The following is a 25,614-nucleotide window of genomic DNA, read 5'->3' as shown; positions in this document are numbered from 1 at the left end:
TGATGATTTCGTGCAGAATTCTGCTGTTTTCTTGCAATTCAGCCGTAGAATCTTGGTAAAAAGTGATGATTTTCTCGATTTCGTGCTTTTCTTTGCAAATTCAAGCCAGAAAACAACAAAAATCGGCGAGAAATCGTTGTTTTGCATCGAATTATGCGTTTTTCTCTAAGAATTTTGACGATTTCGTGCAGAATTCTGCTATTTTCTTGCAATTAAGCCGTTGAATCTTGGTAAAAAGTCATGATTTTTGTGGATTTCGTGCTCTTCTTTGCGAATTCAAGCCAGAAAACAACGAAAATCGGCGAGAAATCGTCGTTTTGCATCGAAATATGCGGTTTTCTGTAAGAATTTTGATGATTTCGTGCAGAATTCTGCTGTTTTCTTGCAATTCAGCCGTTGAATCTTGGTAAAAAGTCATGATTTTGTGGATTTCGTGCTCTTCTTTGCGAATTCAAGCCAGAAAACCACGAAAACCGGCGAGAAATCGTCGTTTTGTATCGAAATATGCGGTTTTCTCTAAGAATTTTGATGATTTCGAGCAGAATTCTGCTGTTTTTTGCAATTCAGTCGTTGAATCTGGGTAAATAGACATGATTTTGTAGATTTCGTGCTCTTCTTTGCGAATTCAAGCCAGAAAACAACGAAAATCAGCGAGAAATCGTCGTTTTGCATCGAAAAATGCGGTTTTCTGTAAGAATTTTGATGATCTCGTGCAGAATTCTGCTGTTTTCTTGCTATTCAGCCGTTGAATCTTGGTAAAAAGTCATGATTTTGTGGATTTCGTGCTCTTCTTTGCGAATTCAAGCCAGAAAACCACGAAAATCGGCGAGAAATCGTCGTTTTGCATCGAAATATGCGGTTTTCTGTAAGAATTTTGATGATTTCGTGCAGAATTCTGCTGTTTTCTTGCAATTTAAGCGTTGAATCTTGGTAAAAAGTCATGATTTTGTAGATTTCGTGCTCTTCTTTGCGAATTCAAGCCGGAAAACAACGAAAATCGGCGAGAAATCGTTGTTTTGCATCGAAAAATGCGGTTTTCTGTAAGAATTTTGATGATTTCGTGCAGAAGTCTGCTGTTTTCTTGCAATTCAGCCGTTGAATCTTGGTAAAAAGTGATGATTTTGTAGATTTCGTGCTCTTCCTTGCGAATTGAAGCCAGAAAACAACGAAAATCGGCGAGAAATCGTTGTTTTGCATCGAAATATGCGGTTTTCTGTAAGAATTTTGATGATTTCGTGCAGAATTCTGCTGTTTTCTTGCAATTCAGCCGTTGAATCTTGGTAAAAATTCATGATTTTGTAAATTTCGTGCTCTTATTTGCGAATTCAAGCCAGAAAACAACGAAAATCGGCGATAAATCGTTGTTTTGCATCGAAAAATGCGGTTTTCTGTAAGAATTTTGATGATTTCGTGCAGAAGTCTGCTGTTTTCTTGCAATTCAGCCGTTGAATCTTGGTAAAAAGTCATGATTTTGTAGATTTCGTGCTCTTCTTTGCGAATTCAAGCCAGAAAACAACGAAAATCGGCGAGAAATCGTCGTATTACATCGAAATATGCGGTTTTCTGTAAGAATTTTGATGATTTCGTGCAGAATTCTGCTGTTTTCTTGCAATTCAGCTGTTGAATCTTGGTAAAAAGTGATGATTTTGTAGATTTCGTGCTCTTCTTTGCGAATACAAGCCAGAAAACAACGAAAATCGGCAAAAAATCGTCGTTTTGCATCGAAATATGCGGTTTTCTGTAAGAATTTTGATGATTTCGTGCAGAATTCTGCTGTTTTCTTTCAATTCAGCCGTTAAATCTTGGTAAAAAGTCATGATTTTGTAGATTTCGTGCTCTTCTTTGCGAATTCAAGCCAGAAAACCACGAAGATCGGCGAGAAATCGTCGTTTTGCATCGAAATATGCGGTTTTCTCTAAGAATTTTGATGATTTCGTGCAGAATTCTGCTGTTTTCTTGCAATTCAGCCGATGAATGTTGGTAAAAAGTCATGATTTTGTAGATTTCGTGCTCTTCTTGGCGAATTCAAGATAGAAAACAACGAAAATCAGCGAACAATCGTCGTTTTACATCGAAATATGCGGTTTTCTCTAAGAATTTTGATGATTTCATGCAGAATTCTGCTGTTTTCTCGCAATTCAGCCGTTGAATCTTAGTAAAAAGTCATGATTTTGTAGATTTCGTGCTCTTCTTTGCGAATTCAAGCCAGAAAACAACGAAAATCGGCGAGAAATCGTCGTTTTGCATCGAAATATGCGGTTTTCTGTAAGAATTTTGATGATTTCGTGCAGAATTCTGCTGTTTTCTTGCAATTCAGCTGTTGAATCTTGGTAAAAGGTGATGATTTTGTAGATTTCGTGCTCTTCTTTGCGAATTCAAGCCAGAAAACAACGAAAATCGGCGAGAAATCGTCGTTTTGCATCGAAATATGCGGTTTTCTGTAAGAATTTTGATGATTTCGTGCAGAATTCTGCTGTTTTCTTGCAATTCAGCCGTTGAATCTTGGTAAAAAGTCATGATTTTGTAGATTTCGTGCTCTTCTTTGCGAATTCAAGCCAGAAAACCACGAAGATCGGCGAGAAATCGTCGTTTTGCATCGAAATATGCGGTTTTCTCTAAGAATTTTGATGATTTCGTGCAGAATTCTGCTGTTTTCTTGCAATTCAGCTGTTGAATCTTGGTAAAAAGTCATGATTTTGTAGATTTCGTGTTCTTCTATGCGAATTCAAGATAGAAAACAACGAAAATCAGCGAAAAATCGTCGTTTTGCATCGAAATATGCGGTTTTCTCTAAGAATTTTGATGATTTCGTGCAGAATTCTGCTGTTTTCTTGCAATTCAGCCGTTGAATCTTGGTAAAAAGTGATGATTTTGTAGATTTCGTGCTCTTCTTTGCGAATTCAAGATAGAAAACAACGAAAATCAGCGAGAAATCGTCCTTTTGCATCGAAATATGCGGTTTTCTCTAAGAATTTTGATGATTTCGTGCAGAATTCTGCTGTTTTCTTGCAATTCAGCCGTTGAATCTTGGTAAAAGTCATGATTTTGTAGATTTCGTGCTCTTCTTTGCGAATTCAATCCAGAAAACAACGAAAATCGGCGAGAAATCGTCGTTTTGCATCGAAATATGCGGTTTTCTGTAAGAATTTTGATGATTTCGTGCAGAATTCTGCTGTTTTCTTGAAATTCAGCCGTAGAATCTTGGTAAAAAGTGATGATTTTCTCGATTTCGTGCTCTTCTTTGCAAATTCAAGCCAGAAAACAACAAAAATCGGCGAGAAATCGTTGTTTTGCATCGAATTATGCGTTTTTCTCTATGAATTTTGACGATTTCGTGCAGAATTCTGCTATTTTCTTGCAATTAAGCCGTTGAATCTTGGTAAAAAGTCATGATTTTGTGGATTTCGTGCTCTTCTTTGCGAATTCAAGCCAGAAAACCACGAAAATCGCGGAGAAATCGTCGTTTTGTATCGAAATATGCGGTTTTCTCTAAGAATTTTGATGATTTCGTGCAGAATTCTGCTGTTTTTTGCAATTCAGCCGTTGAATCTTGGTAAAAAGTCATGATTTTGTAGATTTCGTGCTCTTCTTTGCGAATTCAAGCCAGAAAACAACGAAAATCAGCGAGAAATCGTCGTTTTGCATCGAAAAATGCGGTTTTCTGTAAGAATTTTGATGATTTCGTGCAGAATTCTGCTGTTTTCTTGCTATTCAGCCGTTGAATCTTGGTAAAAAGTCATGATTTTGTAGATTTCGTGCTCTTCTTTGCGAATTCAAGCCAGAAAACCACGAAGATCGGCGAGAAATCGTCGTTTTGCATCGAAATATGCGGTTTTCTGTAAGAATTTTGATGATTTCGTGCAGAATTCTGCTGTTTTCTTGCAATTTAAGCGTTGAATCTTGGTAAAAAGTCATAATTTTGTAGATTTCGTGCTCTTCTTTGCGAATTCAAGCCAGAAAACAACAAAAATCGGCGAAAAATCGTCGTTTTGCATCGAAATATGCGGTTTTCTGTAAGAATTTTGATGATTTCGTGCAGAATTCTGCTGTTTTTTGCAATTCAGCCGTTGAATCTTGGTAAAAAGTCATGATTTTGTAGATTTCGTGCTCTTCTTTGCGAATTCAAGCCAGAAAACAACGAAAATCGGCGAGAAATCGTCGTTTTGCATCGAAATATGCGGTTTTCTGTAAGAATTTTGATGATTTCGTGCAGAATTCTGCTGTTTTCTTGCAATTTAAGCGTTGAATCTTGGTAAAAAGTCATAATTTTGTAGATTTCGTGCTCTTCTTTGCGAATTCAAGCCAGAAAACAACAAAAATCGGCGAAAAATCGTCGTTTTGCATCGAAATATGCGGTTTTCTGTAAGAATTTTGATGATTTCGTGCAGAATTCTGCTGTTTTCTTGCAATTCAGCCGTTCAATCTTGGTAAAAAGTGATGATTTTGTAGATTTCGTGCTCTTCTTTGCGAATTCAAGATAGATAACAACGAAAATCGGCGAGAAATCGTCGTTTTGCACCGAAATATGCGGTTTTCTGTAAGAATTTTGATGATTTCGTGCAGAATTCTGCTGTTTTCTTGCAATTCAGCCGTAGAATCTTGGTAAAAAGTGATGATTTTCTCGATTTCGTGCTCTTCTTTGCAAATTCAAGCCAGAAAACAACAAAAATCGGCGAGAAATCGTTGTTTTGCATCGAATTATGCGTTTTTCTCTAAGAATTTTGACGATTTCGTGCAGAATTCTGCTATTTTCTTGCAATTAAGCCGTTGAATCTTGGTAAAAAGTCATGATTTTTGTGGATTTCGTGCTCTTCTTTGCGAATTCAAGCCAGAAAACAACGAAAATCGGCGAGAAATCGTCGTTTTGCATCGAAATATGCGGTTTTCTGTAAGAATTTTGATGATTTCGTGCAGAATTCTGCTGTTTTCTTGCAATTCAGCCGTTGAATCTTGGTAAAAAGTCATGATTTTGTGGATTTCGTGCTCTTCTTTGCGAATTCAAGCCAGAAAACCACGAAAACCGGCGAGAAATCGTCGTTTTGTATCGAAATATGCGGTTTTCTCTAAGAATTTTGATGATTTCGAGCAGAATTCTGCTGTTTTTTGCAATTCAGTCGTTGAATCTGGGTAAATAGACATGATTTTGTAGATTTCGTGCTCTTCTTTGCGAATTCAAGCCAGAAAACAACGAAAATCAGCGAGAAATCGTCGTTTTGCATCGAAAAATGCGGTTTTCTGTAAGAATTTTGATGATCTCGTGCAGAATTCTGCTGTTTTCTTGCTATTCAGCCGTTGAATCTTGGTAAAAAGTCATGATTTTGTGGATTTCGTGCTCTTCTTTGCGAATTCAAGCCAGAAAACCACGAAAATCGGCGAGAAATCGTCGTTTTGCATCGAAATATGCGGTTTTCTGTAAGAATTTTGATGATTTCGTGCAGAATTCTGCTGTTTTCTTGCAATTTAAGCGTTGAATCTTGGTAAAAAGTCATGATTTTGTAGATTTCGTGCTCTTCTTTGCGAATTCAAGCCGGAAAACAACGAAAATCGGCGAGAAATCGTCGTTTTGCATCGAAATATGCGGTTTTCTGTAAGAATTTTGATGGGTTCGTGCAGAATTCTGCTGTTTTCTTGCAATTCAGCCGTTGAATCTTGGTAAAAAGTCATGATTTTGTAGATTTCGAGCTTTTCTTGGCAAATTCAAGATAGAAAACAACGAAAATCAGCGAGAAATCGTTGTTTTGCATCGAAATATGCAGTTTTCTCTAAAAATTTTGATGATTTCGTGCAGAATTCTGCTGTTTTCTTGCAATTCAGCCGTTGAATCTTGGTAAAAAGTCATGATTTTGTAGATTTCGTGCTCTTCTTTGCGAATTCAAGATAGAAAACAACGAAAATCAGCGAGAAATCGTCGTTTTGCATCGAAATATGCGGTTTTCTCTAAGAATTTTGATGATTTTGTGCAGAATTCTGCTGTTTTCTTGCTATTCAGCCGTTGAATCTTGATAAAAAGTCATGATTTTGTGGATTTCGTGCTCTTCTTTGCGAATTCAAGCCAGAAAACCACGAAAATCAGCGAGAAATCGTCGTTTTGCATCGAAATATGCGGTTTTCTCTAAGAATTTTGATGATTTCGTGCAGAATTCTGCTGTTTTCTTGCAATTCAGCCGTTGAATCTTGGAAAAAGTCATGATTTTGTAAATTTCGTGCTCTTCTTTGCGAATTCAAGCCAGAAAACAACGAAAATCGGCGAGAAATCGTCGTTTCGCATCGAAATATGCGGTTTTGTGTAAGAATTTTGATGATTTCGTGCAGAATTCTGCTGTTTTCTTGCAATTTAAGCGTTGAATCTTGGTAAAAAGTCATGATTTTGTAGATATCGTGCTCTTCTTTGCGAATTCAAGCCAGAAAACAACGAAAATCGGCGAGAAATCGTCGTTTTGCATCGAAATATGCGGTTTTCTGTAAGAATTTTGATGATTTCGTGCAGAATTCTGCTGTTTTCTTGCAATTTAAGCGTTGAATCTTGGTAAAAAGTCATAATTTTGTAGATTTCGTGCTCTTCTTTGCGAATTCAAGCCAGAAAACAACAAAAATCGGCGAAAAATCGTCGTTTTGCATCGAAATATGCGGTTTTCTGTAAGAATTTTGATGATTTCGTGCAGAATTCTGCTGTTTTCTTGCAATTCAGCCGTTCAATCTTGGTAAAAAGTGATGATTTTGTAGATTTCGTGCTCTTCTTTGCGAATTCAAGATAGATAACAACGAAAATCGGCGAGAAATCGTCGTTTTGCACCGAAATATGCGGTTTTCTGTAAGAATTTTGATGATTTCGTGCAGAATTCTGCTGTTTTCTTGCAATTCAGCCGTAGAATCTTGGTAAAAAGTGATGATTTTCTCGATTTCGTGCTCTTCTTTGCAAATTCAAGCCAGAAAACAACAAAAATCGGCGAGAAATCGTTGTTTTGCATCGAATTATGCGTTTTTCTCTAAGAATTTTGACGATTTCGTGCAGAATTCTGCTATTTTCTTGCAATTAAGCCGTTGAATCTTGGTAAAAAGTCATGATTTTTGTGGATTTCGTGCTCTTCTTTGCGAATTCAAGCCAGAAAACAACGAAAATCGGCGAGAAATCGTCGTTTTGCATCGAAATATGCGGTTTTCTGTAAGAATTTTGATGATTTCGTGCAGAATTCTGCTGTTTTCTTGCAATTCAGCCGTTGAATCTTGGTAAAAAGTCATGATTTTGTGGATTTCGTGCTCTTCTTTGCGAATTCAAGCCAGAAAACCACGAAAACCGGCGAGAAATCGTCGTTTTGTATCGAAATATGCGGTTTTCTCTAAGAATTTTGATGATTTCGAGCAGAATTCTGCTGTTTTTTGCAATTCAGTCGTTGAATCTGGGTAAAAAGACATGATTTTGTAGATTTCGTGCTCTTCTTTGCGAATTCAAGCCAGAAAACAACGAAAATCAGCGAGAAATCGTCGTTTTGCATCGAAAAATGCGGTTTTCTGTAAGAATTTTGATGATCTCGTGCAGAATTCTGCTGTTTTCTTGCTATTCAGCCGTTGAATCTTGGTAAAAAGTCATGATTTTGTGGATTTCGTGCTCTTCTTTGCAAATTCAAGCCAGAAAACCACGAAAATCGGCGAGAAATCGTCGTTTTGCATCGAAATATGCGGTTTTCTGTAAGAATTTTGATGATTTCGTGCAGAATTCTGCTGTTTTCTTGCAATTTAAGCGTTGAATCTTGGTAAAAAGTCATGATTTTGTAGATTTCGTGCTCTTCTTTGCGAATTCAAGCCGGAAAACAACGAAAATCGGCGAGAAATCGTCGTTTTGCATCGAAATATGCGGTTTTCTGTAAGAATTTTGATGGGTTCGTGCAGAATTCTGCTGTTTTCTTGCAATTCAGCCGTTGAATCTTGGTAAAAAGTCATGATTTTGTAGATTTCGAGCTTTTCTTGGCAAATTCAAGATAGAAAACAACGAAAATCAGCGAGAAATCGTTGTTTTGCATCGAAATATGCAGTTTTCTCTAAAAATTTTGATGATTTCGTGCAGAATTCTGCTGTTTTCTTGCAATTCAGCCGTTGAATCTTGGTAAAAAGTCATGATTTTGTAGATTTCGTGCTCTTCTTTGCGAATTCAAGATAGAAAACAACGAAAATCAGCGAGAAATCGTCGTTTTGCATCGAAATATGCGGTTTTCTCTAAGAATTTTGATGATTTTGTGCAGAATTCTGCTGTTTTCTTGCTATTCAGCCGTTGAATCTTGATAAAAAGTCATGATTTTGTGGATTTCGTGCTCTTCTTTGCGAATTCAAGCCAGAAAACCACGAAAATCAGCGAGAAATCGTCGTTTTGCATCGAAATATGCGGTTTTCTCTAAGAATTTTGATGATTTCGTGCAGAATTCTGCTGTTTTCTTGCAATTCAGCCGTTGAATCTTGGAAAAAGTCATGATTTTGTAAATTTCGTGCTCTTCTTTGCGAATTCAAGCCAGAAAACAACGAAAATCGGCGAGAAATCGTCGTTTCGCATCGAAATATGCGGTTTTGTGTAAGAATTTTGATGATTTCGTGCAGAATTCTGCTGTTTTCTTGCAATTTAAGCGTTGAATCTTGGTAAAAAGTCATGATTTTGTAGATATCGTGCTCTTCTTTGCGAATTCAAGCCAGAAAACAACGAAAATCGGCGAGAAATCGTCGTTTTGCATCGAAATATGCGGTTTTCTGTAAGAATTTTGATGATTTCGTGCAGAATTCTGCTGTTTTCTTGCAATTCAGCTGTTGAATCTTGGTAAAAAGTCATAATTTTGTAGATTTCGTGCTCTTTTTGCGAATTCAAGCCAGAAAACAACGAAAATCGGCGAGAAATCGTCGTTTTGCATCGAAATATGCGGTTTTCTCTAAGAATTTTGATGATTTCGTGCAGAATTCTGCTGTTTTCTTGCAATTCTGCCGTTGAATCTTGGTAAAAAGTCATGATTTTGTAGATTTCGTGCTCTTCTTTGCGAATTCAAGATAGAAAACAACGAAAATCGAAAATCAGCGAGAAATCGTCGTTTTGCATCAAAATATGCGGTTTTCTCTAAGAATTTTGATGATTTTGTGCAGAATTCTGCTGTTTTCTTGCAATTCAGCCATTGAATCTTGGTAAAAAGTCATGATTTTGTAGATTTCGTGCTCTTCTTTGCGAATTCATGCCAGAAAACAACGAAAATCGGCGAGAAATCGTCGTTTTGCATCGAAATATGCGGTTTTCTGTAAGAATTTTGATGAGTTCGTGCAGAATTCTGCTGTTTTCTTGCAATTCAGCCGTTGAATCTTGGTAAAAAGTCATGATTTTGTAGATTTCGTGCTCATCTCGGCGAATTCAAGATAGAAAACAACGAAAATCGGCGAGAAATCGTCGTTTTGCATCGAAATATGCGGTTTTCTGTAAGAATTTTGATGATTTCGTGCAGAATTCTGCTGTTTTCTTGCAATTCAAGCGTTGAATCTTGGTAAAAAGTCATGATTTTGTAGATTTCGTGCTCTTCTTTGCGAATTCAAGCCGGAAAACAACGAAAATCGGCGAGAAATCGTCGTTTTGCATCGAAATATGCGGTTTTCTGTAAGAATTTTGATGGGTTCGTGCAGAATTCTGCTGTTTTCTTGCAATTCAGCCGTTGAATCTTGGTAAAAAGTCATGATTTTGTAGATTTCGAGCTTTTCTTGGCAAATTCAAGATAGAAAACAACGAAAATCAGCGAGAAATCGATGTTTTGCATCGAAATATGCAGTTTTCTCTAAAAATTTTGATGATTTCGTGCAGAATTCTGCTGTTTTCTTGCAATTCAGCCGTTGAATCTTGGTAAAAAGTCATGATTTTGTAGATTTCGTGCTCTTCTTTGCGAATTCAAGATAGAAAACAACGAAAATCAGCGAGAAATCGTCGTTTTGCATCGAAATATGCGGTTTTCTCTAAGAATTTTGATGATTTTGTGCAGAATTCTGCTGTTTTCTTGCTATTCAGCCGTTGAATCTTGATAAAAAGTCATGATTTTGTGGATTTCGTGCTCTTCTTTGCGAATTCAAGCCAGAAAACCACGAAAATCAGCGAGAAATCGTCGTTTTGCATCGAAATATGCGGTTTTCTCTAAGAATTTTGATGATTTCGTGCAGAATTCTGCTGTTTTCTTGCAATTCAGCCGTTGAATCTTGGAAAAAGTCATGATTTTGTAAATTTCGTGCTCTTCTTTGCGAATTCAAGCCAGAAAACAACGAAAATCGGCGAGAAATCGTCGTTTCGCATCGAAATATGCGGTTTTGTGTAAGAATTTTGATGATTTCGTGCAGAATTCTGCTGTTTTCTTGCAATTTAAGCGTTGAATCTTGGTAAAAAGTCATGATTTTGTAGATATCGTGCTCTTCTTTGCGAATTCAAGCCAGAAAACAACGAAAATCGGCGAGAAATCGTCGTTTTGCATCGAAATATGCGGTTTTCTGTAAGAATTTTGATGATTTCGTGCAGAATTCTGCTGTTTTCTTGCAATTCAGCTGTTGAATCTTGGTAAAAAGTCATAATTTTGTAGATTTCGTGCTCTTTTTGCGAATTCAAGCCAGAAAACAACGAAAATCGGCGAGAAATCGTCGTTTTGCATCGAAATATGCGGTTTTCTCTAAGAATTTTGATGATTTCGTGCAGAATTCTGCTGTTTTCTTGCAATTCTGCCGTTGAATCTTGGTAAAAAGTCATGATTTTGTAGATTTCGTGCTCTTCTTTGCGAATTCAAGATAGAAAACAACGAAAATCGAAAATCAGCGAGAAATCGTCGTTTTGCATCAAAATATGCGGTTTTCTCTAAGAATTTTGATGATTTTGTGCAGAATTCTGCTGTTTTCTTGCAATTCAGCCATTGAATCTTGGTAAAAAGTCATGATTTTGTAGATTTCGTGCTCTTCTTTGCGAATTCATGCCAGAAAACAACGAAAATCGGCGAGAAATCGTCGTTTTGCATCGAAATATGCGGTTTTCTGTAAGAATTTTGATGAGTTCGTGCAGAATTCTGCTGTTTTCTTGCAATTCAGCCGTTGAATCTTGGTAAAAAGTCATGATTTTGTAGATTTCGTGCTCATCTCGGCGAATTCAAGATAGAAAACAACGAAAATCAGCGAACAATCGTCGTTTTACATCGAAATATGCGGTTTTCTCTAAGAATTTTGATGATTTCGTGCAGAATTCTGCTGTTTTCTTGCAATTCAAGCGTTGAATCTTGGTAAAAAGTCATGATTTTGTAGATTTCGTGCTCTTCTTTGCGAATTCAAGCCAGAAAACAACGAAAATCGGCGAGAAATCGTCGTTTTGCATCGAAATATGCGGTTTTCTGTAAGAATTTTGATGAGTTCGTGCAGAATTCTGCTGTTTTCTTGCAATTCAGCCGTTGAATCTTGGTAAAAAGTCATGATTTTGTAGATTTCGTGCTCATCTCGGCGAATTCAAGATAGAAAACAACGAAAATCAGCGAACAATCGTCGTTTTACATCGAAATATGCGGTTTTCTCTAAGAATTTTGATGATTTCGTGCAGAATTCTGCTGTTTTCTTGCAATTCAGCCGTTGAGTCTTAGTAAAAAGTCATGATTTTGTAGATTGCGTGCTCTTCTTTGCGAATTCAAGCCAGAAAACAACGAAAATCGGCGAGAAATCGTCGTTTTGCATCGAAATATGCGGTTTTCTGTAAGAATTTTGATGAGTTCGTGCAGAATTCTGCTGTTTTCTTGCAATTCAGCCGTTGAATCTTGGTAAAAAGTCATGATTTTGTAGATTTCGTGCTCTTCTTTGCGAATTCAAGATAGAAAACAACGAAAATCAGCGAGAAATCGTCGTTTTGCATCGAAATATGCGGTTTTCTCTAAGAATTTTGATGATTTTGTGCAGAATTCTGCTGTTTTCTTGCTATTCAGCCGTTGAATCTTGATAAAAAGTCATGATTTTGTGGATTTCGTGCTCTTCTTTGCGAATTCAAGCCAGAAAACCACGAAAATCAGCGAGAAATCGTCGTTTTGCATCGAAATATGCGGTTTTCTCTAAGAATTTTGATGATTTCGTGCAGAATTCTGCTGTTTTCTTGCAATTCAGCCGTTGAATCTTGGAAAAAGTCATGATTTTGTAAATTTCGTGCTCTTCTTTGCGAATTCAAGCCAGAAAACAACGAAAATCGGCGAGAAATCGTCGTTTCGCATCGAAATATGCGGTTTTGTGTAAGAATTTTGATGATTTCGTGCAGAATTCTGCTGTTTTCTTGCAATTTAAGCGTTGAATCTTGGTAAAAAGTCATGATTTTGTAGATATCGTGCTCTTCTTTGCGAATTCAAGCCAGAAAACAACGAAAATCGGCGAGAAATCGTCGTTTTGCATCGAAATATGCGGTTTTCTGTAAGAATTTTGATGATTTCGTGCAGAATTCTGCTGTTTTCTTGCAATTCAGCTGTTGAATCTTGGTAAAAAGTCATAATTTTGTAGATTTCGTGCTCTTTTTGCGAATTCAAGCCAGAAAACAACGAAAATCGGCGAGAAATCGTCGTTTTGCATCGAAATATGCGGTTTTCTCTAAGAATTTTGATGATTTCGTGCAGAATTCTGCTGTTTTCTTGCAATTCAGCCGTTGAATCTTGGTAAAAAGTCATGATTTTGTAGATTTCGTGCTCTTCTTTGCGAATTCAAGATAGAAAACAACGAAAATCGAAAATCAGCGAGAAATCGTCGTTTTGCATCAAAATATGCGGTTTTCTCTAAGAATTTTGATGATTTTGTGCAGAATTCTGCTGTTTTCTTGCAATTCAGCCATTGAATCTTGGTAAAAAGTCATGATTTTATAGATTTCGTGCTCTTCTTTGCGAATTCATGCCAGAAAACAACGAAAATCGGCGAGAAATCGTCGTTTTGCATCGAAATATGCGGTTTTCTGTAAGAATTTTGATGAGTTCGTGCAGAATTCTGCTGTTTTCTTGCAATTCAGCCGTTGAATCTTGGTAAAAAGTCATGATTTTGTAGATTTCGTGCTCATCTCGGCGAATTCAAGATAGAAAACAACGAAAATCAGCGAACAATCGTCGTTTTACATCGAAATATGCGGTTTTCTCTAAGAATTTTGATGATTTCGTGCAGAATTCTGCTGTTTTCTTGCAATTCAAGCGTTGAATCTTGGTAAAAAGTCATGATTTTGTAGATTTCGTGCTCTTCTTTGCGAATTCAAGCCAGAAAACAACGAAAATCGGCGAGAAATCGTCGTTTTGCATCGAAATATGCGGTTTTCTGTAAGAATTTTGATGAGTTCGTGCAGAATTCTGCTGTTTTCTTGCAATTCAGCCGTTGAATCTTGGTAAAAAGTCATGATTTTGTAGATTTCGTGCTCATCTCGGCGAATTCAAGATAGAAAACAACGAAAATCAGCGAACAATCGTCGTTTTACATCGAAATATGCGGTTTTCTCTAAGAATTTTGATGATTTCGTGCAGAATTCTGCTGTTTTCTTGCAATTCAGCCGTTGAGTCTTAGTAAAAAGTCATGATTTTGTAGATTGCGTGCTCTTCTTTGCGAATTCAAGCCAGAAAACAACGAAAATCGGCGAGAAATCGTCGTTTTGCATCGAAATATGCGGTTTTCTGTAAGAATTTTGATGAGTTCGTGCAGAATTCTGCTGTTTTCTTGCAATTCAGCCGTTGAATCTTGGTAAAAAGTCATGATTTTGTAGATTTCGTGCTCTTCTTTGCGAATTCAAGATAGAAAACAACGAAAATCAGCGAGAAATCGTCGTTTTGCATCGAAATATGCGGTTTTCTCTACGAATTTTGATGATTTTGTGCAGAATTCTGCTGTTTTCTTGCTATTCAGCCGTTGAATCTTGATAAAAAGTCATGATTTTGTGGATTTCGTGCTCTTCTTTGCGAATTCAAGCCAGAAAACCACGAAAATCAGCGAGAAATCGTCGTTTTGCATCGAAATATGCGGTTTTCTCTAAGAATTTTGATGATTTCGTGCAGAATTCTGCTGTTTTCTTGCAATTCAGCCGTTGAATCTTGGAAAAAGTCATGATTTTGTAAATTTCGTGCTCTTCTTTGCGAATTCAAGCCAGAAAACAACGAAAATCGGCGAGAAATCGTCGTTTCGCATCGAAATATGCGGTTTTGTGTAAGAATTTTGATGATTTCGTGCAGAATTCTGCTGTTTTCTTGCAATTTAAGCGTTGAATCTTGGTAAAAAGTCATGATTTTGTAGATATCGTGCTCTTCTTTGCGAATTCAAGCCAGAAAACAACGAAAATCGGCGAGAAATCGTCGTTTTGCATCGAAATATGCGGTTTTCTGTAAGAATTTTGATGATTTCGTGCAGAATTCTGCTGTTTTCTTGCAATTCAGCTGTTGAATCTTGGTAAAAAGTCATAATTTTGTAGATTTCGTGCTCTTTTTGCGAATTCAAGCCAGAAAACAACGAAAATCGGCGAGAAATCGTCGTTTTGCATCGAAATATGCGGTTTTCTCTAAGAATTTTGATGATTTCGTGCAGAATTCTGCTGTTTTCTTGCAATTCAGCCGTTGAATCTTGGTAAAAAGTCATGATTTTGTAGATTTCGTGCTCTTCTTTGCGAATTCAAGATAGAAAACAACGAAAATCGAAAATCAGCGAGAAATCGTCGTTTTGCATCAAAATATGCGGTTTTCTCTAAGAATTTTGATGATTTTGTGCAGAATTCTGCTGTTTTCTTGCAATTCAGCCATTGAATCTTGGTAAAAAGTCATGATTTTGTAGATTTCGTGCTCTTCTTTGCGAATTCATGCCAGAAAACAACGAAAATCGGCGAGAAATCGTCGTTTTGCATCGAAATATGCGGTTTTCTGTAAGAATTTTGATGAGTTCGTGCAGAATTCTGCTGTTTTCTTGCAATTTAGCCGTTGAATCTTGGTAAAAAGTCATGATTTTGTAGATTTCGTGCTCATCTCGGCGAATTCAAGATAGAAAACAACGAAAATCAGCGAACAATCGTCGTTTTACATCGAAATATGCGGTTTTCTCTAAGAATTTTGATGATTTCGTGCAGAATTCTGCTGTTTTCTTGCAATTCAAGCGTTGAATCTTGGTAAAAAGTCATGATTTTGTAGATTTCGTGCTCTTCTTTGCGAATTCAAGCCAGAAAACAACGAAAATCGGCGAGAAATCGTCGTTTTGCATCGAAATATGCGGTTTTCTGTAAGAATTTTGATGAGTTCGTGCAGAATTCTGCTGTTTTCTTGCAATTCAGCCGTTGAATCTTGGTAAAAAGTCATGATTTTGTAGATTTCGTGCTCATCTCGGCGAATTCAAGATAGAAAACAACGAAAATCAGCGAACAATCGTCGTTTTACATCGAAATATGCGGTTTTCTCTAAGAATTTTGATGATTTCGTGCAGAATTCTGCTGTTTTCTTGCAATTCAGCCGTTGAGTCTTAGTAAAAAGTCATGATTTTGTAGATTGCGTGCTCTTCTTTGCGAATTCAAGCCAGAAAACAACGAAAATCGGCGAGAAATCGTCGTTTTGCATCGAAATATGCGGTTTTCTGTAAGAATTTTGATGAGTTCGTGCAGAATTCTGCTGTTTTCTTGCAATTCAGCCGTTGAATCTTGGTAAAAAGTCATGATTTTGTAGATTTCGTGCTCTTCTTGGCTAATTCAAGATAGAAAACAACGAAAATCAGCGAACAATCGTCGTTTTACATCGAAATATGCGGTTTTCTCTAAGAATTTTGATGATTTCGTGCAGAATTCTGCTGTTCTCTTGCAATTCAGCCGTTGAATCTTAGTAAAAAGTCATGATTTTGTAGATTTCGTGCTCTTCTTTGCGAATTCAAGCCAGAAAACGACGAAAATCGGCGAGAAATCGTCGTTTTGCATCGAAATATGCGGTTTTCTGTAAGAATTTTGATGATTTCGTGCAGAATTCTGCTGTTTTCTTGCAATTCAGCCGTTGAATCTTGGTAAAAAGTCATGATTTTGTAGATTTCGTGCTCTTCTTTGCGAATTCAAGCCAGAAAACCACGAAAATCGGCGAGAAATCGTCGTTTTACATCGAAATATGCGGTTTTCTCTAAGAATTTTGATGATTTCGTGCAGAATTCTGCTGTTTTCTTGCAATTCAGCCGTTGAATCTTGGTAAAAGTCATAATTTTGTAGATTTCGTGCTCTTCTTTGCGAATTTAAGCCAGAAAACAACGAAAATCGGCGAGAAATCGTCGTTTTGCATCGAAGTATGCGGTTTTCTGTAAGAATTTTGATGATTTCGTGCAGAATTCTGCTGTTTTCTTGCAATTCAGCCGTAGAATCTTGGTAAAAAGTGATGATTTTCTAGATTTCGTGCTCTTCTTTGCAAATTCAAGCCAGAAAACAACAAAAATCGGCGAGAAATCGTTGTTTTGCATCGAATTATGCGTTTTTCTCTAAGAATTTTGACGATTTCGTGCAGAATTCTGCTGTTTTCTTGCAATTCAGCCGTTGAATCTTGGTAAAAAGTCATGATTTTGTAGATTTCGTGCTCTTCTTTGCGAATTCAAGTCAGAAAACAACGAAAATCAGCGAGAAATCGTCGTTTTGCATCGAAATATGCGGTTTTCTGTAAGAATTTTGATGATTTCGTGCAGAATTCTGCTGTTTTCTTGCAATTCAGCCGTTGAATCTTGGTAAAAAGTCATGATTTTGTGGATTTCGTGCTCTTCTTTGCGAATTCAAGCCAGAAAACCACGAAAATCGGCGAGAAATCGTCATTTTGTATCGAAATATGCGGTATTCTCTAAGAATTTTGATGATTTCGTGCAGAATTCTGCTGTTTTCTTGCAATTCAGCCGTTGAATCTTGGTAAAAAGTCATGATTTTGTGGATTTCGTGCTCTTCTTTGCGAATTCAAGCCAGAAAACCACGAAAATCGGCGAGAAATCGTCGTTTTGTATCGAAATATGCGGTTTTCTCTAAGAATTTTGATGATTTCGTGCAGAATTCTGCTGTTTTCTTGCAATTTAGCCGTTGAATCTTGGTAAAAAGTGATGATTTTGTAGATTTCGTGCTCTTCTTTGCGAATTCAAGATAGAAAACAACGAAAATCAGCGAGAAATCGTCCTTTTGCATCGAAATATGCGGTTTTCTCTAAGAATTTTGATGATTTCGTGCAGAATTCTGCTGTTTTCTTGCAATTCAGCCGTTGAATCTTGGTAAAAGTCATGATTTTGTAGATTTCGTGCTCTTCTTTGCGAATTCAATCCAGAAAACAACGAAAATCGGCGAGAAGTCGTCGTTTTGCATCGAAATATGCGGTTTTCTGTAAGAATTTTGATGATTTCGTGCAGAATTCTGCTGTTTTCTTGAAATTCAGCCGTAGAATCTTGGTAAAAAGTGATGATTTTCTCGATTTCGTGCTCTTCTTTGCAAATTCAAGCCAGAAAACAACAAAAATCGGCGAGAAATCGTTGTTTTGCATCGAATTATGCGTTTTTCTCTATGAATTTTGACGATTTCGTGCAGAATTCTGCTATTTTCTTGCAATTAAGCCGTTGAATCTTGGTAAAAAGTCATGATTTTGTGGATTTCGTGCTCTTCTTTGCGAATTCAAGCCAGAAAACCACGAAAATCGGCGAGAAATCGTCGTTTTGTATCGAAATATGCGGTTTTCTCTAAGAATTTTGATGATTTCGTGCAGAATTCTGCTGTTTTTTGCAATTCAGCCGTTGAATCTTGGTAAAAAGTCATGATTTTGTAGATTTCGTGCTCTTCTTTGCGAATTCAAGCCAGAAAACAACGAAAATCAGCGAGAAATCGTCGTTTTGCATCGAAAAATGCGGTTTTCTGTAAGAATTTTGATGATTTCGTGCAGAATTCTGCTGTTTTCTTGCTATTCAGCCGTTGAATCTTGGTAAAAAGTCATGATTTTGTAGATTTCGTGCTCTTCTTTGCAAATTCAAGCCAGAAAACAACGAAAATCGGCGAGAAATCGTCGTTTTGCATCGAAATATGCGGTTTTCTGTAAGAATTTTGATGATTTCGTGCAGAATTCTGCTGTTTTCTTGCAATTTAAGCGTTGAATCTTGGTAAAAAGTCATAATTTTGTAGATTTCGTGCTCTTCTTTGCGAATTCAAGCCAGAAAACAACAAAAATCGGCGAAAAATCGTCGTTTTGCATCGAAATATGCGGTTTTCAGTAAGAATTTTGATGATTTCGTGCAGAATTCTGCTGTTTTCTTGCAATTCAGCCGTTGAATCTTGGTAAAAAGTCATGATTTTGTAGATTTCGTGCTCTTCTTTGCGAATTCAAGCCAGAAAACCACGAAGATCGGCGAGAAATCGTCGTTTTGCATCGAAATATTCGGTTTTCTCTAAGAATTTTGATGATTTCGTGCAGAATTCTGCTGTTTTCTTGCAATTCAGCCGTTGAATGTTGGTAAAAAGTCATGATTTTGTAGATTTCGTGCTCTTCTTTGCGAATTCAAGCCAGAAAACAACGAAAATCGGCGAGAAATCGTCGTTTTGCATCGAAATATGCGGTTTTCTGTTAGAATTTTGATGATTTCGTGCAGAATTCTGCTGTTTTCTTGCAATTCAGCCGTTGAATCTTGGTAAAAAGTGATGATTTTGTAGATTTCGTGCTCTTCTTTGCGAATTCAAGATAGAAAACAACGAAAATCGGCGAGAAATCGTCGTTTTGCACCGAAATATGCGGTTTTCTGTAAGAATTTTGATAATTTCGTGCAGAATTCTGCTGTTTTCTTGCAATTCAGCCGTAGAATCTTGGTAAAAAGTGATGATTTTCTCGATTTCGTGCTCTTCTTTGCAAATTCAAGCCAGAAAACAACAAAATCGGCGAGAAATCGTTGTTTTGCATCGAATTATGCGTTTTTCTCTAAGAATTTTGACGATTTCGTGCAGAATTCTGCTATTTTCTTGCAATTAAGCCGTTGAATCTTGGTAAAAAGTCATGATTTTGTGGATTTCGTGCTCTTCTTTGCGAATTCAAGCCAGAAGACAACGAAAATCGGCGAGAAATCGTCGTTTTGCATCGAAATATGCGGTTTTCTGTAAGAATTTTGATGATTTCGTGCAGAATTCTGCTGTTTTCTTGCAATTCAGCCGTTGAATCTTGGTAAAAAGTCATGATTTTGTGGATTTCGTGCTCTTCTTTGCGAATTCAAGCCAGAAAACCACGACAATCGGCGAGAAATCGTCGTTTTGTATCGAAATATGCGGTTTTCTCTAAGAATTTTGATGATTTCGAGCAGAATTCTGCTGTTTTTTGCAATTCAGTCGTTGAATCTGGGTAAAAAGTCATGATTTTGTAGATTTCGTGCTCTTCTTTGCGAATTCAAGCCAGAAAACAACGAAAATCAGCGAGAAATCGTCGTTTTGCATCGAAAAATGCGGTTTTCTGTAAGAATTTTGATGATCTCGTGCAGAATTCTGCTGTTTTCTTGCTATTCAGCCGTTGAATCTTGGTAAAAAGTCATGATTTTGTGGATTTCGTGCTCTTCTTTGCGAATTCAAGCCAGAAAACCACGAAAATCGGCGAGAAATCGTCGTTTTGCATCGAAATATGCGGTTTTCTGTAAGAATTTTGATGATTTCGTGCAGAATTCTGCTGTTTTCTTGCAATTTAAGCGTTGAATCTTGGTAAAAAGTCATGATTTTGTAGATTTCGTGCTCTTCTTTGCGAATTCAAGCCAGAAAACAACGAAAATCGGCGAGAAATCGTCGTTTTGCATCGAAATATGCGGTTTTCTGTAAGAATTTTGATGGGTTCGTGCAGAATTCTGCTGTTTTCTTGCAATTCAGCCGTTGAATCTTGGTAAAAAGTCATGATTTTGTAGATTTCGAGCTTTTCTTGGCAAATTCAAGATAGAAAACAACGAAAATCAGCGAGAAATCGTTGTTTTGCATCGAAATATGCAGTTTTCTCTAAAAATTTTGATGATTTCGTGCAGAATTCTGCTGTTTTCTTGCAATTCAGCCGTTGAATCTTGGTAAAAAGTCATGATTTTGTAGATTTCGTGCTCTTCTTTGCGAATTCAAGATAGAAAACAACGAAAATCAGCGAGAAATCGTCGTTTTGCATCGAAATATGCGGTTTTCTCTAAGAATTTTGATGATTTTGTGCAGAATTCTGCTGTTTTCTTGCTATTCAGCCGTTGAATCTTGATAAAAAGTCATGATTTTGTGGATTTCGTGCTCTTCTTTGCGAATTCAAGCCAGAAAACCACGAAAATCAGCGAGAAATCGTCGTTTTGCATCGAAATATGCGGTTTTCTCTAAGAATTTTGATGATTTCGTGCAGAATTCTGCTGTTTTCTTGCAATTCAGCCGTTGAATCTTGGAAAAAGTCATGATTTTGTAAATTTCGTGCTCTTCTTTGCGAATTCAAGCCAGAAAACAACGAAAATCGGCGAGAAATCGTCGTTTCGCATCGAAATATGCGGTTTTGTGTAAGAATTTTGATGATTTCGTGCAGAATTCTGCTGTTTTCTTGCAATTTAAGCGTTGAATCTTGGTAAAAAGTCATGATTTTGTAGATATCGTGCTCTTCTTTGCGAATTCAAGCCAGAAAACAACGAAAATCGGCGAGAAATCGTCGTTTTGCATCGAAATATGCGGTTTTCTGTAAGAATTTTGATGATTTCGTGCAGAATTCTGCTGTTTTCTTGCAATTCAGCTGTTGAATCTTGGTAAAAAGTCATAATTTTGTAGATTTCGTGCTCTTTTTGCGAATTCAAGCCAGAAAACAACGAAAATCGGCGAGAAATCGTCGTTTTGCATCGAAATATGCGGTTTTCTCTAAGAATTTTGATGATTTCGTGCAGAATTCTGCTGTTTTCTTGCAATTCAGCCGTTGAATCTTGGTAAAAAGTCATGATTTTGTAGATTTCGTGCTCTTCTTTGCGAATTCAAGATAGAAAACAACGAAAATCGAAAATCAGCGAGAAATCGTCGTTTTGCATCAAAATATGCGGTTTTCTCTAAGAATTTTGATGATTTTGTGCAGAATTCTGCTGTTTTCTTGCAATTCAGCCATTGAATCTTGGTAAAAAGTCATGATTTTGTAGATTTCGTGCTCTTCTTTGCGAATTCATGCCAGAAAACAACGAAAATCGGCGAGAAATCGTCGTTTTGCATCGAAATATGCGGTTTTCTGTAAGAATTTTGATGAGTTCGTGCAGAATTCTGCTGTTTTCTTGCAATTCAGCCGTTGAATCTTGGTAAAAAGTCATGATTTTGTAGATTTCGTGCTCATCTCGGCGAATTCAAGATAGAAAACAACGAAAATCAGCGAACAATCGTCGTTTTACATCGAAATATGCGGTTTTCTCTAAGAATTTTGATGATTTCGTGCAGAATTCTGCTGTTTTCTTGCAATTCAAGCGTTGAATCTTGGTAAAAAGTCATGATTTTGTAGATTTCGTGCTCTTCTTTGCGAATTCAAGCCAGAAAACAACGAAAATCGGCGAGAAATCGTCGTTTTGCATCGAAATATGCGGTTTTCTGTAAGAATTTTGATGAGTTCGTGCAGAATTCTGCTGTTTTCTTGCAATTCAGCCGTTGAATCTTGGTATAAAGTCATGATTTTGTAGATTTCGTGCTCATCTCGGCGAATTCAAGATAGAAAACAACGAAAATCAGCGAACAATCGTCGTTTTACATCGAAATATGCGGTTTTCTCTAAGAATTTTGATGATTTCGTGCAGAATTCTGCTGTTTTCTTGCAATTCAGTCGTTGAGTCTTAGTAAAAAGTCATGATTTTGTAGATTGCGTGCTCTTCTTTGCGAATTCAAGCCAGAAAACAACGAAAATCGGCGAGAAATCGTCGTTTTGCATCGAAATATGCGGTTTTCTGTAAGAATTTTGATGAGTTCGTGCAGAATTCTGCTGTTTTCTTGCAATTCAGCCGTTGAATCTTGGTAAAAAGTCATGATTTTGTAGATTTCGTGCTCTTCTTGGCTAATTCAAGATAGAAAACAACGAAAATCAGCGAACAATCGTCGTTTTACATCGAAATATGCGGTTTTCTCTAAGAATTTTGATGATTTCGTGCAGAATTCTGCTGTTCTCTTGCAATTCAGCCGTTGAATCTTAGTAAAAAGTCATGATTTTGTAGATTTCGTGCTCTTCTTTGCGAATTCAAGCCAGAAAACGACGAAAATCGGCGAGAAATCGTCGTTTTGCATCGAAATATGCGGTTTTCTGTAAGAATTTTGATGATTTCGTGCAGAATTCTGCTGTTTTCTTGCAATTCAGCCGTTGAATCTTGGTAAAAAGTCATGATTTTGTAGATTTCGTGCTCTTCTTTGCGAATTCAAGCCAGAAAACCACGAAAATCGGCGAGAAATCGTCGTTTTACATCGAAATATGCGGTTTTCTCTAAGAATTTTGATGATTTCGTGCAGAATTCTGCTGTTTTCTTGCAATTCAGCCGTTGAATCTTGGTAAAAGTCATAATTTTGTAGATTTCGTGCTCTTCTTTGCGAATTTAAGCCAGAAAACAACGAAAATCGGCGAGAAATCGTCGTTTTGCATCGAAGTATGCGGTTTTCTGTAAGAATTTTGATGATTTCGTGCAGAATTCTGCTGTTTTCTTGCAATTCAGCCGTAGAATCTTGGTAAAAAGTGATGATTTTCTAGATTTCGTGCTCTTCTTTGCAAATTCAAGCCAGAAAACAACAAAAATCGGCGAGAAATCGTTGTTTTGCATCGAATTATGCGTTTTTCTCTAAGAATTTTGACGATTTCGTGCAGAATTCTGCTGTTTTCTTGCAATTCAGCCGTTGAATCTTGGTAAAAAGTCATGATTTTGTAGATTTCGTGCTCTTCTTTGCGAATTCAAGTCAGAAAACAACGAAAATCAGCGAGAAATCGTCGTTTTGCATCGAAATATGCGGTTTTCTGTAAGAATTTTGATGATTTCGTGCAGAATTCTGCTGTTTTCTTGCAATTCAGCCGTTGAATCTTGGTAAAAAGTCATGATTTTGTGGATTTCGTGCTCTTCTTTGCGAATTCAAGCCAGAAAACCACGAAAATCGGCGAGAAATCGTCATTTTGTATCGAAATATGCGGTTTTCTCTAAGAATTTTGATGATTTCGTGCAGAATTCTGCTGTTTTCTTGCAATTCAGCCGTTGAATCTTGGTAAAAAGTCATGATTTTGTGGATTTCGTGCTCTTCTTTGCGAATTCAAGCCAGAAAACCACGAAAATCGGCGAGAAATCGTCGTTTTGTATCGAAATATGCGGTTTTCTCTAAGAATTTTGATGATTTCGTGCAGAATTCTGCTGCTTTCTTGCAATTCAGCCGTTGAATCTTGGTAAAAAGTCATGATTTTGTAGATTTCGTGCTCTTCTTTGCGAATTCAAGCCAGAAAACAACGAAAATCGGCGAGAAATCGTCGTTTTGCATCGAAAAATGCGGTTTTCTGTAAGAATTTTGATGATTTCGTGCAGAATTCTGCTGCTTTCTTGCAATTCAGCCGTTGAATCTTGGTAAAAAGTCATGATTTTGTAGATTTCGTGCTCTTCTTTGCGAATTCAAGCCAGAAAACAACGAAAATCGGCGAGAAATCGTCGTTTTGCATCGAAATATGCGGTTTTCTGTAAGAATTTTGATGATTTCGTGCAGAATTCTGCTGTTTTCTTGCAATTCAGCTGTTGAATCTTGGTAAAAAGTCATAATTTTGTAGATTTCGTGCTCTTTTTGCGAATTCAAGCCAGAAAACAACGAAAATCGGCGAGAAATCGTCGTTTTGCATCGAAATATGCGGTTTTCTCTAAGAATTTTGATGATTTCGTGCAGAATTCTGCTGTTTTCTTGCAATTCAGCCGTTGAATCTTGGTAAAAAGTCATGATTTTGTAGATTTCGTGCTCTTCTTTGCGAATTCAAGATAGAAAACAACGAAAATCGAAAATCAGCGAGAAATCGTCGTTTTGCATCAAAATATGCGGTTTTCTCTAAGAATTTTGATGATTTTGTGCAGAATTCTGCTGTTTTCTTGCAATTCAGCCATTGAATCTTGGTAAAAAGTCATGATTTTGTAGATTTCGTGCTCTTCTTTGCGAATTCATGCCAGAAAACAACGAAAATCGGCGAGAAATCGTCGTTTTGCATCGAAATATGCGGTTTTCTGTAAGAATTTTGATGAGTTCGTGCAGAATTCTGCTGTTTTCTTGCAATTCAGCCGTTGAATCTTGGTATAAAGTCATGATTTTGTAGATTTCGTGCTCATCTCGGCGAATTCAAGATAGAAAACAACGAAAATCAGCGAACAATCGTCGTTTTACATCGAAATATGCGGTTTTCTCTAAGAATTTTGATGATTTCGTGCAGAATTCTGCTGTTTTCTTGCAATTCAGCCGTTGAGTCTTAGTAAAAAGTCATGATTTTGTAGATTGCGTGCTCTTCTTTGCGAATTCAAGCCAGAAAACAACGAAAATCGGCGAGAAATCGTCGTTTTGCATCGAAATATGCGGTTTTCTGTAAGAATTTTGATGAGTTCGTGCAGAATTCTGCTGTTTTCTTGCAATTCAGCCGTTGAATCTTGGTATAAAGTCATGATTTTGTAGATTTCGTGCTCATCTCGGCGAATTCAAGATAGAAAACAACGAAAATCAGCGAACAATCGTCGTTTTACATCGAAATATGCGGTTTTCTCTAAGAATTTTGATGATTTCGTGCAGAATTCTGCTGTTTTCTTGCAATTCAGCCGTTGAGTCTTAGTAAAAAGTCATGATTTTGTAGATTGCGTGCTCTTCTTTGCGAATTCAAGCCAGAAAACAACGAAAATCGGCGAGAAATCGTCGTTTTGCATCGAAATATGCGGTTTTCTGTAAGAATTTTGATGAGTTCGTGCAGAATTCTGCTGTTTTCTTGCAATTCAGCCGTTGAATCTTGGTAAAAAGTCATGATTTTGTAGATTTCGTGCTCTTCTTTGCGAATTCAAGCCAGAAAACGACGAAAATCGGCGAGAAATCGTCGTTTTGCATCGAAATATGCGGTTTTCTGTAAGAATTTTGATGATTTCGTGCAGAATTCTGCTGTTTTCTTGCAATTCAGCCGTTGAATCTTGGTAAAAAGTCATGATTTTGTAGATTTCGTGCTCTTCTTTGCGAATTCAAGCCAGAAAACCACGAAAATCGGCGAGAAATCGTCGTTTTACATCGAAATATGCGGTTTTCTCTAAGAATTTTGATGATTTCGTGCAGAATTCTGCTGTTTTCTTGCAATTCAGCCGTTGAATCTTGGTAAAAGTCATAATTTTGTAGATTTCGTGCTCTTCTTTGCGAATTTAAGCCAGAAAACAACGAAAATCGGCGAGAAATCGTCGTTTTGCATCGAAGTATGCGGTTTTCTGTAAGAATTTTGATGATTTCGTGCAGAATTCTGCTGTTTTCTTGCAATTCAGCCGTAGAATCTTGGTAAAAAGTGATGATTTTCTAGATTTCGTGCTCTTCTTTGCAAATTCAAGCCAGAAAACAACAAAAATCGGCGAGAAATCGTTGTTTTGCATCGAATTATGCGTTTTTCTCTAAGAATTTTGACGATTTCGTGCAGAATTCTGCTGTTTTCTTGCAATTCAGCC

This window comes from Gnatocerus cornutus, chromosome 7 (assembly GCF_029298725.1).
Source record: "Gnatocerus cornutus isolate USDA-ARS CGAHR chromosome 7, icGnaCorn1.1, whole genome shotgun sequence".
Taxonomy (NCBI): domain Eukaryota; kingdom Metazoa; phylum Arthropoda; class Insecta; order Coleoptera; family Tenebrionidae; genus Gnatocerus; species Gnatocerus cornutus.
This window is presented reverse-complemented; position numbering follows the sequence as displayed.